The sequence below is a fragment of the Crinia signifera genome, chromosome 9 (assembly GCF_055691185.1).
Source record: "Crinia signifera chromosome 9, ASM5569118v1, whole genome shotgun sequence".
Classification (NCBI taxonomy): Eukaryota; Metazoa; Chordata; class Amphibia; order Anura; family Myobatrachidae; genus Crinia; species Crinia signifera.
The window spans coordinates 88,616,041-88,633,025 of record NC_139225.1 but is presented as its reverse complement, the minus strand read 5'-3'; positions in this window follow the sequence as shown (position 1 = coordinate 88,633,025).

Below are 16,985 nucleotides of genomic sequence, written 5' to 3'. Positions count from 1 at the left end.
AAATAGCAGTGATGTTGATTTTATATCACAGAAATGTATGGTCCCTGAAAAAACCGTCCACATGGAGTAGCCTCTGGGGTATGTAGATGCATATTAGAAGAAAAAGAACTAAAAAAAAAAATGAAAAGTTACAAAAAACTTGGGTCACAGTGATGGGGGCTCTAGTGTGAAAGGGTCAGCAAGCCTGGTCACACCCTGTAAAGTGTGCAGGTGCGTGCAAGCAGTGGTGGTGGGCAGAGCCCTCAGCCGGGACAGCTGTTTAGAATGGCCACGGCAAAACCCTACTCTAACTCTATTGGCCATCCCGGGCAGGTGACCTTAGGCTGCGAGGTGCTAGGCTTCTCCTTTAGTCGCCGCGTTCGAAGGAGCGAGTTAAGCCCACTCCGACCCCGATGCAACCAGGTTTTAGGATGGTAAAGAGGATAATCTAACTAACAGGGCCTATCTGGACTAAACACCCTGGCTAACGGCACCAGACCTAGGACGGGGACTGTGACTGAGTCACAGGCACCGGACCAAGGAATAACGGGGTGCCACCAAAACAAAACGCACGCCAACGCAAAATAGTACTCTTACGGTAACGGTACCCCAAAACAGGCATGAGCCCACAACCGTGAGCCTCTCCGAATCACGGAGTGCTGGACTAGAACAGTAATAAGGATAACTAAGGAGAATGGGCAGCTTGCCCGCAGAAATAAAAGATAAAGAACCAGGCTCCACTGGAGCACTTACGTGACCGGACCGGATACTCCAGCAGCACAGGATGATAATGTGCACGCCGGAGTGACTTGGTAGGACAAGATGGAAAAGCGCTGACCAAGATGGATCCGGACCAGGACTGTATAACGACCACAGCAAGATGGCAGCTGGACAACGGCTGAACCATGGCTGGATTATGACAGGACCACAGCTGGACAATGGCTGAACCAAAGCTGGACCATGGCAGGACAGCACAGGGACACAGCAGACCAGGACAACAGAGTGCTGCAGGTACTCTGCAGGGAACAATATCACCGGCGGGGCTGAGCTTGGCCAGCTTCTTTAAGAGGGATGCACTGGCCAATCAGTGCCCGCCGCTGGATCAGGCCCCCAGTAACTATACATTTGAATCAGCTGCCCGAGCGTGCGCTGTCCGGCGTCCCCTGGTTGCTAAGCAACCTCTGATTACTAACAGTGTCCACACCGCCGGGCGGAAGTGCCTGGGACGCCCTTCTAAGAGTGCCCAGACGCTGCTGCGGCGATGCTGCTGCAGTGCTATTGTCAGCACGGCTGACACACCCAGGTTGTTGCCGGGTACAAAATCCTGGGTGCTACCAGAGATGGTCACTGATGAAAGGGAACCTTTGCCGGGGTAGCCACAGAGGGAATCAGGCTCTGTTGAATGTACCTCGGGAAAAAGTATTAGAAAAGTTGATTTTGCCCTCCCAATGCCAGTAAATATGCCGTTGAGAAAGGCATGTGATACACATTTTTGCCAGTGTTTCAAAATGCAAATACAATGCTGTTGGTACATTTGATGGACAGTCCATTTTAGAACCTAATTGTAAAACCATCTTTTATTTATATATAAATAGCTATGTGTCCCTCTTTGACCATGTGCAATGCTGTGAAGCATGATTTTGCTATGCTGCACTGTACAAATGCATTCATTCTATATCACCATCCATAAGCCACAAGTGGAATTGCAGCAATCTATTATGAAATAACGACTTTGTAGTGTTTTGTCTTTTAAGTGTAAACTCTTATGTTGACTGCCCAATTCGTTCTGTCCCTGTTTGGTCTATTCATATATTTTTAGCTATGCTTTACCATACCTCCCAACTGTCCCGCTTATCGCGGGAACGTCCCGTTTTTTTGAGACGTTCCTGCGTCCCTCCTGTGGCTGGCAGTGTCCCGCAGTGGGGGGCAGGGGGTGTGTGTGTGTGTGTGGCAGTTGGGAGTCCCCCCCCCCCTGTCACCCTGAATAGACTCTGTTTTGCACGCTGGTAATTAATGGGTACTTAACAACAGAGCTATTTAATTGTATTTGGGTACCTATTAATTATTGCTCTTGTCTCACCCAAATGCACTGCATTTGGGTGAGACTAATAATTAATAATTAGCATCTACCTAAACGCAAGACTTTTCACACGTTTCTGCTTGCCACCTCAAGAGGGTGCAAGGAAAAATGATGGGCTCTTGAATCACTCACATCCGATTGGAGCAACAATTGAATTGCTCCGCCGGGTGCCCATTACCTATAGCGGCACACCATCTTTAAAAAAAATAACTTAGGAGGATTGGGGCACCGTGATGACTCTTACATCCAGGTGAAAGATTCCTGGGTAGGAATGTTACCTTCCCATACAGTGGTGTAACAATGTTGCTGCAGACCCCGCAGTGGTTTGGGGGATTAATCGCCGGTGGAGTCTGCGGGAAGCGCCAAGCACAGCTGGCTGACTGACAAGACTTTTCTTGCTGATGCCTCCCAGTCTCCTAACTGCACCCTCTGCCCCTTTTGGTTATGCTGGCCGAAAGTCTGCCCCCGTACCTTCCAATTTGAAAGTGCACTACTCTGTCCCGTGTGACTCCTCACTGCTGCTACAGCCACCGCCCCTCCTCCTCCTCCTTCACACTACCACGCCGCTGACACTATGGGAGTTATTCTGGTTGATTTTGCAGCCTTGTGAGTCCACCAAACCCTGCTTTGCGAATGGTGGCCCGGCCACCACCCATTCGCAAGGGCGATTCACTCGCAGGGCCTGCAATTGGATTTACACAGTAACATCTATTCGCAGCCTTGGGGGTTCCTCCCACATCATTCGATGGATGGGATGCGTGGATATATGAATAGGAAGTGAGCGCACACCAGCCCGTTAGCATGAGAACACCAAGCATTCTCATGGGAACGCCCATGATATGCTGGGCATTCCCATATGCAAATGTGCAGGCCCCACGCCCCTTTCTGCCCCCCATCTGCACACTTGGGAGTATGCACATGGTCAGAAATGACCCTGCGCATTGCTGCATCCTCTACTCTGTACCCCACCTCACTGCTGCACCTACCGCTACTCTGTCTAATCTCCCGCCCCGCCCAATGTGGATGCTGCTCTGTTTCACCGCTCTCTTGTGGGTGTATATTATATATTATATCTATATAATAAGTTGAGGAGTGTGTGTGTGTGTGTGCGTGTCTGTTGCATTGCAGACACAACGTGGCACTCAGCCAAATTTAGCAACAAGGTACCTCTGTACCCTTTGGTGTGCACCTCAAAGCCGTTTTTGGGAAATTTCACTTAGAAATTTAAAAAACACCAAGTTTTAATTTGTCTTGATTGATGATCTGGAAAAAATATTGACGCTCTGGGATACCGATTACGAAGGAACAACTCCACACCTGGGCCCTTATTCTGCTTGGTGCGGCCGGAGCCGCATATGCGGCTCCGACCGTGCAGGCGAATCCCCGCCTTCCATACGGATCGCCACGGCCGTCCGTACGCGGACATGTGGCGGTCCGCATGAAAATGGCGGGGGATACGCCTCCACCATCTTGGAGCAGCCCCCTGCATTCGATGGTCGCCGACCATCGAAGGCAGGGCCGCACGCTCCACCAGCTCCCGCAACCATAGACCTCACGGACACTTGTTCGTGTGAAAGCATGTATGGGGGCGGGCAGCTGACATCCGGCGATGTCAGATGCCCGCCCCCAACACATGCGTCACAGCCTCATTACCATGCGTACACCCCGCGTTTGCATGGGAACGCCCATGCGTATGCATAGGGAAATGAGGCTAAGTAGCCCCTCACGCCCCTATCCACCCCCTTTGCGGCGGTAAAAAAAATTGTGCGGCGATTTCGCCTGCACATGCGCAGAGTGCCCTCTGCACATGCGCAGAGCGAAAACATCGGCGGAGCGGCCGCAAGCGGCCGTTACCGCTTAGATCGGAATAAGGGCCCTGATTTGATTGATGTGAGTATGAATGACACATTCTAACATTTTGGTGAAGGTTTTAAACAATTAGGAATAATTGAGGATATACATATACCACACATCATACACACATACACATTGTACACACACACAGTACATCACATGTGCACACGTAGCACACAACACACACATATATATAAGTAGCACACTTCACACACTTATACATTGGACAGATACACACAACAGAACACACCACATGCAGTAAAACACAAACCCACATACACTACAATACACACCCAAAAACAGTACAACAAACTCACAGAACACACACACTTAAACATTGCACATATACTGAAACACACAGAACACACACACTTAAACATTGCCAGGATACGCACAGCACACTACACACATGCACTACAACACACACCCAAAAACAGTACAACACACACACTTAAACATTAAACAGATACACACAGCACACTACACACACATATATACGTAGCGCACCTTACACACTTACACATTGGACAGATACACACAACCCACACATAACATACCTCTAACAGTACAACACACACCCACATTCACACAGTGCAACACACACCCACATTCACACAGTGCAACACACACAAAACACACAGAACACATAAAAAATTATTGCATCATAGCATACCCTCCAAATGTACCAAATTTGCAGTTTTTAACAGTCTGTACCGGGAAAATGGACCGAAAGTACAGTTTTTTCTTTTTTTTCCCCCCATATCCATCTCTCCAGTCCTTCAGGCTGTCACTGCGCTTCCCGGCCAGCGGCACTGATAAATCTTTGTCCTGGCCAATGCACCCCTTGATAAATACAAAGTGGGTACACTGCACTCACCCTGTTAGTCAGTTGGATGTTAGGCGATGCTCTGCCTTACGGGTGTCCCAGAACCTTTTGGTTCATAGATAATGTTTGGTCGATGGGCATGAGCGCTGCCAGTATTTGATTGAATGTTATGAGTAGAGACAGGATTATATGCATTTGCATATTTGCATATGCATTTGCATATTTTGGCCATTCTCACTGGTTATTGCATATTTTACCTAAAATCTGGTGATGGTGCACATTTTAGGCCCAGCCCTCTTTCCACCCGCACTGCTTTGCCCTGCTGCTGCTGGCCAGGTAGTGGTAGAGTGTGCAGGCTGGGGCAATATGTGCGCAGAGTGGGGAACCTTGGATGTACGATATGTCTGACACTGCTCTAGGCTGCCAATCCATGTTGATAAAAGTCAGTCAGGGCGGATGCCATTACGAAGCTCTTGAACCTTTGCCTGCCCCTGGCCTGGGACTTTGCACCAAGAGACAGACTTCTGCAGCAGAGGAGGCGGGTGAAAGGGTTGTGACATCACCAGGGCCGGTGCTAGTGACCACAACGCCCCAGGCGGGGGGGGAGCGCTCCGACGCTAACCCGCCCCCCACCCGCCACTCACCGGCTGGGGGGGTGATGCGTGCACCGCCGCTGCCGGGTCACTCCAGGGGGGGAGATTCTCCTGGGCGGCAATTGACAGCGGGGGCTCAGGAAGCGCTGCTCTGCTATGATGGTGCTTGTGCTGATAGTGAGACTGCGCAAGTTTAGTGTCCGATGGCACCATCATAGCACAGCAGCGCTTCCTGAGCCCCCGCTGTCAATCACCGCCTGGGAGAGTTCCTGCACAAAGCCGCCGGTCATAACCACCGCTCACCTGCTGTACGGTAGGGGTGGGGTAGTGGTGAAGGGTGCGGGCGCTGCTGCAGCTCACCTCACCTGGGTCCAGGGTGGGAAGGGGGGTGCACTGTGACCTGCTCCGTCCCAAGTGCCGCCCTCTAGTGGCCGGCACCCTAGGCAAATGCCTAGAGCTGCCTAGTGGTGGCGCCGGCCCTGGACATCACGCGGCGCAGAGAAAATGCTGTGTCACAGTGAGTATGCGGTGCAGGGAGGAAGCCTTCCACTGCGCCGCCCTCACACGCTATGCTGACATTTGATCCATCGGCGCTGGAGATGAGGGTCCATGCAGTTGATGCAAGAAGAGCTTTGGACGCTGCAGTATGCTGTAGCAGCCAGCATCCTGACATCTGCAGATGCTGTGGGCCTATATTTAAGGTTTATTTGCAACTAATCGTATGCTGATTTTTAAATAAATAAGTTAAAAATTACTTTTTTATTATTTAATGTAGCATATTTTAACACTTTTCATGCATATTTTAAGTATTTTTCATGCATATTTCAAGCTTTTTTTGTTGCATACAATCCTGTTTTTAGTTATGAGTGTAAGAAGTTGAAGAATAAGACTGAGATGAAGATTTGTCACATTAAAGTGTACAATTTACTCAATAAATCGTGAAAAAAATATGTATACATAGAAATATAATCAAGTAGTGAAAATTTCCCATCAATTGGGGACCCCCTGTAGGTGTACCAAACACCAATTAAGCCCACAATATCCACACACCCCCCCTATAGATTTGTTTTGCAACCCATCCCCATCCGAACAATTATCAATTTAAATCAGAACTTATATTTTAATTCTACTTTCATTTCTTGATTGTATTTCAGGGCCGTTTCTAGACAATTTAGCTCCCAGGGCGAAGAAAAAAAAATGCGACCCCCCACCCCCAAATACATAACAGGGAATAGAAGAAATTGCGCGCGCCAGAGGCGCGCGCCGAAATAGGGGATGTGGCTTAATTTAAAAGGTGTGGTTTAATATGAAGGCGTGGCCTAGCAGGAAAACAATTACCTTACATCACACTTTTGCGACCTGCATGACCAGACATTGTTTACTGCAGGAGTTGTCATTGTCCTCCCGCACTTAAGTTGGCGGGCTGAAGGCCACATAGTGACATAAAAAATATAAAGGCCCACACAGTGACCTAGTACGCCTCACAGATCAAGGCCAAACAATGACAGGCTACTTAAATCATTATACACTATTTATCCATGATGCCAATTACACGTGACACCGCACACTGTGATGACAAAGACACATTACATCGCACACCGTGATGACAAGTACACATTATGCCGCACACTGTGATGCCAATTACATATTACGCCGCACACCGTGATAAAAATTACACATTTTTGTTGCACACCATGATGACAATTACACATTATGTCGCACACCATGATGCCCATTAGACCCCACACTGTGATGCCCATTACACCCCACACTGGGATGGCAATTACGCAATACTCCCCACACCGTAATGCCCATTACACATTATGCCCCACGAGCCGCTGCTGCACAACTGATGCCGTTTACTAATATGCCCCCACAGTGCCAGATATGCCCCCACAGTGCCACACATATATGCCCCCACAGTGACAGCTATGCCCCCACAGTGCCACACATATGCCCCACAGTGCCAAATATGCCCCACAGGTATGCCCTCACAGTGCCAAATATGCCCCCACAGTGCCACACATATATGCTCCCACAGTGCCACACATATATGCCCCCACAGTGCTGGATATGCCCCCCACAGTGCCACACATATATGCCCCCACAGTGACAGCTATTCCCCCAAAGGCCACACATATGCCCCCACAGTGCCACACATATATCCCCCCACAGTGACAGCTATGCCCCAACAGTGCCAAATATGCCCCCACAGGGCCAAATATGCCCCACAGGTATGCCCTCACAGTGCCAAATATGCCCCCACAGTGCCACACATATATGCTCCCGCAGTGCCACACATATATGCCCCCACAGTGCTGGATATGCCACCCACAGCGCCACACATATATGCCCCCACAGTGACAGCTATTCCCAAACAGTGCCACACATATATGCCCCCAGTGACAGCTATGCCCCAACAGTGCCAAATATGCCCCACAGTGCCACAGATATATGCCCCCACAGTGCCACAGATATATGCCCCCACAGTGCCACAGATATATGCCCCCACTTTGCCACAGATATATGCCCCCACAGTGCCAAATATGCCCCCACAGTGCCACAGATATATGCCCCCACAGTGCCAAATATGCCCCCACAGTGCCACAGATATATGCCCCCACAGTGCCACAGATATATGCCCCCACAGTGCCACAGATATATGCCCCACAGTGCCAAATATGCCCCACAGTGCCGGAAGCAGCATACAGTGACTCACTGTTTCACTCTCTGCGTCTCCCCCTGCTGCCATCGCCTCTGCTGCTGCCTCTTCATCTTCCTTGGGGAGGGGAGCGCATCGCATGTCTCTCCTTCCCCTTCACTGAGCTGTCAGCCATTCATACATCGCGGGCTGTCTCCTGATTGGCTGACAGCCCAGTGACATAGTGAGAGAGGGGAAGGAGGGACGCACGATGCGCTCCCCTCCCCTCCCCTGGGAAATTAATCAGCGGCGCCGGCGGCGGACGGTGAGAGCCTGAGGGGAGCCGAGAGGGGGAGGAAGGGAGGCGGCGCTGGAGGGAGCTGCCGGGCGCCCCGGCTGTTTATTAGAGACAGACAAGCCGTGCGGCGCCCCGGGCTGCTGCACGGCTTGTCCGCCTCTAGAAACGGCCCTGTTGTATTTCTATGTACACCTATATTATTTTCACGATTTATTGAGTACATTGTACACATTTACATGGCAAATCTTCATCTCAGTCTTATTCTTCAACTTCATACACTCATAAAATTCAAACAAATACAGGCAGCGCTCATGCCCATCGACCATTAATGCTTGCGATGGCTGGATCGGTGGATTGGCCTGGCGGGTGTAGGGAAGAATTTGGCCATTGCACACGTTCCCAGTGATACATTGTGGTTCTGGTAGCGTGCGTCACGTCCCGCACTCAGGGGCTGCCTCACTGTTTGGTAGAGATGCCTGGTGCATGCACTTTACAGATCTCCAGATGTCAGAGACTGCTGCAGCAACTCTGTGGCGGGAGCAGTGGCAGGTAGTGGTGAATTTTTTATTAATTGTGGCGCGGTAAGTAATCCCCACCCCGGTCTCCACACACTCAGCACCTGTAATTACATACCCTAGAAACTGTACCATTGAAAGGATAGAAATTGAGGTGTGACCACACCCCCTTCATGTGGCCATGCCTCTTTCTGATTTTGTACCGATTTCTGACCCTCAGATGTTGGAGGGTATGTCATAAGTGCTAAATCTCAGGAGTGGATGTGGAAATCAACAACACACGCAAGCTATTAAGTCAGAAGTGGTGTGTTTCAAACAACAACACCACAACTGATTTTATTGCTGTTCATTGATTATCAATGCAAACACATTCTAACATTATGGTGGAGGCTTTAACAACTTACAATCTTAGATCTTTGGCACAGCATAAAATGACATTTTACAGGAATTTTGGAAATAAAAAAACCCCAAGGTTTTCCCGGGCAACGCCGAGCGGGTCAGTTAGTAACTAATAATAAAAAAATATATGTTGCTACCAGCTAGCTGATTGCTGTCTGCCCCTGGCTTGGTCTGGCCCCCCCCCCTTTGTTGCCCCGCCCCCCCGCCACCAGTTTCCTTTGTCCACAACTCACCTTACCATTGACTTTACTGTGCTGGCACCGTCTACTCCACCCATACTGTCCCTGCTGCCTCCAGCTTGCTTTGTCCACTCTCATTGACCTGGTATGCAGTCACTGGGTAGACAGTGTCTAGGTCAACCCCTTAAAATCGTCGACATACCTTAGGTTGACACTGCCAAAAGGTTGACACAAACATATGGTCGACATATGCAAGACATTGGTTATCATCTATTCTGTAACCCAATGACCTTATTGTGCTTACAGTGCTGCCCCCCAAACACTGTCCCTGCTACTCCCACCTTGCCCCAGACAGCAGAGCTCCCTCTGCATGCCCTTTCCCCCACATACACCCACTGTCCCTGCTGCTTTGTTTCCCCTATTGGGCTTACTGCGCTCACTGCACAGCTGGTACCAGGGGCGTGCTGGGCCGGGGGGCAGGGTGCCATGTCTCCCCCAGGCCGCTCTAACGGGAGTGTTTTGGGCCATCTTAACCTCCTCCTCCACCGTCAGTGGCCATGTCCCCCTAGCCCGTGGCGCCGGCATTTAAAACATGTCCGCAGCTACAGGAACATGTCCACCGGCCTCCAGGGCTACGTGGAGGAGTGCCCGGCCGCCTGTTTCCCAAGATGCTGCGTGTGGACGTCAGCCCGCCCATGCGTCTTTGGAGGAAGTGGAGAGCTGGCAGGTGGAGGAGTGGACGGGGACTGGAGGAGTGGACGGGGACTGTGGCTGCAGCTAAGGAAGCAGAAGCAAGGCAGAGAAGCGGGGAGCCGCAGCAGCACGGCGGTAAAATCAAGGTAATATTTCTGCTGTTTCCTGTGGTGTCCTCCTTTTAATTGTGCAGGGGGGCTGGGAGTAACCTTTTGTTTCCTCCTGTTATTATGCAGGGGGAGCAGCTTGTGGTGTCCTGCAGGGGGAGCAGCCTGTGGTGTCCTTTTTTTTTATACAGGGGGAGCAGCCTATGGTGTCCTATTATTTTGCAGGGGGAGCGAACTGTGGGGCCCTCCTGTTATACTGCAGGGGGAGCAGCCTGTGGTGTCCTCATGTTATTATGCAGGGGAAGCAGCCAGTGATGTCCTGTTCTTTTTATCCAGGGGGAGCAGCCTGTGGTGTCCTGGTATTATTATGCAGGGGGAGCAGCCTGTGGTATTAAACAAAAAACCTCCATTTAACGATGCGCTGTTACTTATGGGCCAATGCTCTGGACTTGCCCCCAGGCTAAATGTTGCCAGCCAGCCCCTAGCTGCCACCACCACCCCTCCCCCAACTACACACTGTCCCTGCTGCCCCCTGCTCACTTTGCTGCTTGGACCCACTGTGCTTCCACAGACGAATACCTTTTCATATTGCAGAAAGATCAGTGTACACAAATTTCTACTTTGTGCATGAGAGAGAATATTTGTAAGGGACACTACAACAGTGGGCCTTATGTGTATAAGCAGCACTACTGTTGCTGGCATTATGTGTATAAGGGGCACTTCTACTATGGGCATTGCATATAAGGGGTACTACGGTGAGGCATATAGTGTAAGGTGCATTATGGTGTTTGGCGTATAGTGGTAGAGTGTAAGGTGCATTTTGGTGGGTGGCGTATACTGTAAGTGGCATTATGAAATGTGGCATACAGATGGAGCGCCTCTCAGCCAGCGCAGGGAATCACCAGAATCCCTTACCTGGTGCAGGCTGGCGGAGAGGCGCTCCATCTGACAGGGACGCGCGAGCGTCTCACACGCACGTGTGTCCCCATCAACATGGTGGTGGGGAGCACTTTCTCTGCCTGTCTCCACTACAGGGCAGGGATCAGGGGCAGCTACAGAGGGCAGCGGAGGGCTCTGACGGAATGGGGCATGAAGCACCTCGTCTGTTGGCAGTGATTAACCCACTTCTTCCGACTAGCCTATCCCTCCTCCTAACCTCCTTCGCTCCTCCTATCCTGCCTACCCTACCCCTCCATCTGTTCCTACTTATCCTATTGTCTTTCGTTCGTCCACCCACCTCCTTTTAGTCTGTTAACTCTTATGAGTAGAGTCCTCCTTCCTCACATACTCACCCTACCTCATTACCTCACCAGCGCTCCTGCCCTGTTCTTCCCTTTCTTTACTTCAGTCTCCTTGACAATTTCGACCTCTACTTCTGAACTCATGCTGGTTTTAGTTCTACCAGCTATACCCCTATTTATGCTGTATTTTATCAACACACCCTGTACGTTACCTTGTAATTTGTTTTTTTGTTTGCTATGTACGGCGCTGCAGACACTTTGTGGCGCCTTATAAATTAACAAACTACTAGTGATTGAAATTACATATCTTTCTCTCTCACATGCACAAACACAAGGGAGCAGATTAGCATCCAAAGCATTTGCTTCGAGCAGGTTTACTAGTAATATATAAAATCTGATTGGTTGTTATGTGCAACATCTCATCTTTAATAGAACTCCCATCTTAATAAATGTACCCCTAGATGGAGGTATTGTGGAGATGCATAACTGCCCCTACTTTTGGAGGAAATTCCACAAATACAGTAAATTTCATTATGTGTAGGGAGATCTTTGAAACATGTAAAAGGGTAAAGAGGAGATATATTACATAGATATTTCTCCATACACACGGTGCGATTCTAGCAAGAAATGCTGGGTAAATGGTCGCTGAGCAACCATATACCCATGTGTACGGGACAGCTGTCGCTGGGAGCGCGCTCCTGTGACCAGCCCTGCAATGGTCGCTGGTCGTAGGAGCATGCTAGAATCTTGCTAGAATCGCACCGTGTGGCTTCCTCCGGCAGTCTCTCCTTTTCATCAGCGACCATCTCTGGTCGCTGATGAAAACGAGACACTGAGCAATATGATTGCTGAGCAATTTTAAGCCAATATTGCTCAGCAATCATATTGCTCCATGTGTATGGAGCTTTACTGTGCTGAAGGCCACATGATCATTTTCTCTGCTAAAAGACTTGAATTTAGCTACATTGAAGAGCTGTTATTGAGCCTCAGCTTATACTATACATTTAATTGGATGTATTTTGTACTTTGATTTGCACTTAGGCAGAAAATAGCTTTGCACACATTCTACATTTTTAAATTTGTGATGTTCTCTTATTATTATTATTATTATTATTATTATTATTATAAACGTATGATTTAGTTAAAATGGTGGTTTTATAGTGATAGGTCTTGGACTGTGGTATAACAGTTACACTTTTGCATTGTATGGCTTTTCACATTTTACATCCCTCCTAATACATATTGTAGGCAGATTTCTTGCCTGCAGATGCATCTGACAGAAAAATAGGTACAGTATGCACACTGGTGTCCATCTTGGGGTATTGGTGCTAAACCAATGCTCTTTGTGGTGCGTATCTGTCCCTCTTAGTGAGGGAGAGACTAATCACTCAGGGAGAGACTAGTTTGACACTGTGATGTCAAGAGACATTTTTCCTCATAAAGAGGCATAAATTCAGCATGACACTCATTCAGTGTGACGCTTTAGCTTGTTGAATACAATAAGTGTCTGTTTTATTTTGTTGTGCCAATTGTAATGCCTTGTCTATGCATCTTTGTGTTGGACAGCTACTGGCTGAACCAAGCAAAAGATATCATTTGTTTGCTTCTAACTTCAGCACATAGGAAGTGAGGACACTCTTCAGATGTTCAGTTGAATTCGGCACTTTATTTATTTATTTTATTATATGCTTATGACATACACATAAATGCACATGACATATACCCAATGGTCAAGATACATCCCATTAACTGTTGCTTTCACTAAAAAAAAATTAAATAATACTTTTAAAAGAAATCAGTGAGAGCCCGGCTCAAAGTTGTACACATAGCCATTATTACACTGACATTATGTGCGCAGATATAAATGTGGATATTAACCAATTTGCAGTATTGTATGCATCAATGAAACGCCACCGCTATCCATATGCTTAGTTTATAGAGCGCCAGCTCTCTTTTCGGTGCACTGCTTTTACAAGACTGCACTCCCCACAGGAAACAGCTTTCAGGGATTCCCTCAATGCACTGCTTAGCTTTGAACCACTCTTCATGCGACACTCCTTCCTCACTGGAACACAGGACCCTGATTGCTGCTGAGGGAGCTCCCTGGGGCTTAGGGAATTCCTCTCACCCCTTCATCAGCAATTACTTCTCAGATCCAGTGCTTTTTGATTTGTTTCAATGATCAGCAGATATTTCCTGCCATAAGATTGCATCATCGTATCTGGAAAGTGCCCATACATCACCTCAATCGATTGTCATTTCAGCTATCATTGGTGGTGCTACAAGTAAAAGGAAGTGAGATAAATATATATGGGGGGGGGGTCCCCCATAATTTAGGAACCAGCACTTGGCTAAAGGAGCAGACCCTGGTTCTAAAAATACCGGGAAAAATGTGTGAGGGGACACACTTGGCCAAAGCATAATCCTCACTATCAGTCAGCCCAGGGCAGGGATTCTTAGGGAGATAGGGACCCCCCAAATAAAGGGGTTTCCCCTCTCCAGGGCACTCCAGGCCTGGACTGAAGCCCAGAGCTATTCCCCTGAAGCCCTGGGCGAAGGATGCAGGGTTTATAGCTTTTGTGTTAAGTAATATTAGCCTTTACGGTTGGACTACAAGTAGCTGCAAGCCTGGCCCATATACTGGTATTTGGAGAACCAGAAGTGCCAGCATTTGGGGCATTAAGGGCCCACTGGTACCTATTGTCCACCTGCAAAGGCACTATTAAAATAACCATCCACCTGCAAAGGCATTATTAAAATAACCATCAATTCCTTCATTATACATTCTCCCAAAAGTCCACAAGGATGAGAAAACCCTCCTGGGAGAAACATTGTCTCTGGGTGTAATAGTTTTACTAGCAATTTATCAGCACTTGTCGACTTTTATTTACATCCACTTGTGCTAAAAACTAATGCTTATTTAAAAGACACCAGAGAATTATTAAGAAATCTTATTGATTATAATTGGCAGGAGGGAGACAATTTATGCAGTGCCGATGTAAGCACATTATATATCATCATACAAAAAGATAAAAGTCTCCAATCTGTCTAATTTTTCTTAAATCAAGCTATGTTCAACGCAGATTTTAAAAAAACGTTATCTTAAAAAGCATAGATTTTATTTTGCCCAATAATTATTTTTATCACAATGGTTGTTTTTATCTGCAGTGTGTGGGAACTGCCATGGGTACCAGATTCACCCCCAGCTATATCAATTTGTTTATTTCGTATTGGGAACACTCGCAAATTTGGCATGACGGTAGGCTGTGGGTTTGGTACTATGGAGACGTTTTATTTATTATATTTTATTCATATGGAGAGATGGTCAGGGAAACCTTTTAAGTTTCGGTGATAATCTTAATGAAAATGATCTCTCTATTAATTTGGTTTTTAACATGAGTAGTCATGAAATGTAATTTTTAGATTTGACCATTTGAGTAGTCTTGAAATTTTATTTTTAGATTTGACCATTTATATTCAAGACGGACAATTGAACACAAAAAGGTTCCGAAAGTCAACGGATTCAAATTGCTATATTGAAATGAACAGCCAGTCATTCTAATTGGCTACGAGGTATTCCATTCGGACAGTTCACAAGAGTAAAAAGAAAGACTAAAAGGTAAAAGGTTATGATACAGAAACATTAAATTCAGCAAAAAACGGAATTGGAAAGGTAGAAAGAACAGAACTTTTGAAAGAAAAAACACTCAAAGAAGGAAATGATAATAAATATCAATGGGCTTTCATTTCCCAATACAATAGCCTTCATCATAAGTTGTTTTTTTTTTTAATAATTGGCATCTAATTAGGCAAGATCCAATTTTAGGGAACCTTTTACCTAGCAAACCTGTTTTTATATATAGAAAATCCGCATCTTTAAAGAATCATCTAGTAAAAAGCACTTTAGATGATACCCCTAGACATAGTATGTGAACTAAGGGGTTTCATAGATGTGATGATTGCCTAATGTGCAAAAGAGTAAAAAGGGACCAATAAAAAAATCCCCAATTGTAAGTTTAAAGGAAAAGTTTTTAAAGTAAATGAATTTATTACATGTCATTCTAAATATGTAATTTATTTATTGGAGTGTTCTTGAAATGTATTTTATGTTGGAAGAACTATCCGACAATTAAAAACACCTTGCAGAGCATATTTATAATATATGCAAGGGCCTAGCCACTCATACATTTTCAGATCATTTTAAAAACTTCCATCAATCAAAAGAATGATTTAAAATTAACTTTTGGGTCATCCAATTAATTTCCCCGAAATGGCGCACCAGGAATATTGGTAAGCACAAACTGAAATGAAGTGGATATACCGTTTAAACACCCTTGTTCCCAAGGGTTTGACCGGTGACTTTGAAATAAAAAATTTTATCTTAAAATTATAAATCTTCTTCGTTTTTATTTTGTGCTTTTAATCCTGACCGTCTCTCCATTTTATTCATTTATGTATTGTATGTATTTTATATTATGATGTAATATTGATAACAATTTTTTATTATATTATCTGTTCCAGTTAATAATACTGGATCAGCTATGCATATGGGATTAACCAATACTTGAGCATTAGTCCCCTTCAATTCTTCTAAAATGACAGCTAGAACGCATATTAAACTGTGCTTGATACGCACAGTTAGTTCACCTCCGTTGGGAGGCGGAAGTTTTCTCGCCACTGGAACGCAGAGTGGCCGTGCTTTCAAATGCACGTCCATCTTGCTTCCGTCCAAAAGCCAGCATATCAGTAGTAATACCTCTGGAACGTATAATTGCCGTGGCTTGGAATGCATGGCCATTTTGCTTCTGGCAAGAAGCGGCAGTTACATCACTTTCTATAGACATCAGTGGTACTTAAACAGGACAGTGGCGAGGCGAGGCATGCTACTGAAGAAGGATCTTCTGGATCCGAAACGCATTTGGCTTGCCTTGCCACCTCAGACTTTTCACCCGATTGGGTACTTTTGGACAGTGCCACCAGTTCCGGAGCTAGACTGCCTTATCCATTGGACACTTGCATCCTGCTGTGCCCCGGGCTTTGTTTACATGCTTTTAAACCTCCTTTAAATTGTAAGTGCACATCTGAATTAAAATGTGTTGTTTTAAAACATTATGCACTATTTGCACTTTCTTTGGTTACATATTTGGAGGATCACATCATCTTCAATTGCTCCTATCTGGATACCATTTCTAATTGGATTATTGAGTATACGGTGACTATATTACTCTTGTGGAGAACCTTTTTAGCGCTGTACATCAATCTATATATTGTACACTTATTATTAAAATAACCTCAAAACACTGATTGTTTTCATATTTCATTTTTCTGGACCTTCACCTGGAGAAGGCTTCCCATGACTTCGGCATCTTCAGGAGCTCTTTCCAGCTCCCCCGCCCCCGTCGGACTGCCTGCCCCCTGTCTAGCACTGGCTATTATAACCAGCTCAACAGGGCAGGGCGATGATGTGACTATTGCCTGATCCTTGCCATACGCCATCCCAGCAATGCCCCGATAAATTCGATATTTAAACATGTTTAGAAACCCGATTTGGCAATTCTGATAAATTTTGATCAGGAACGC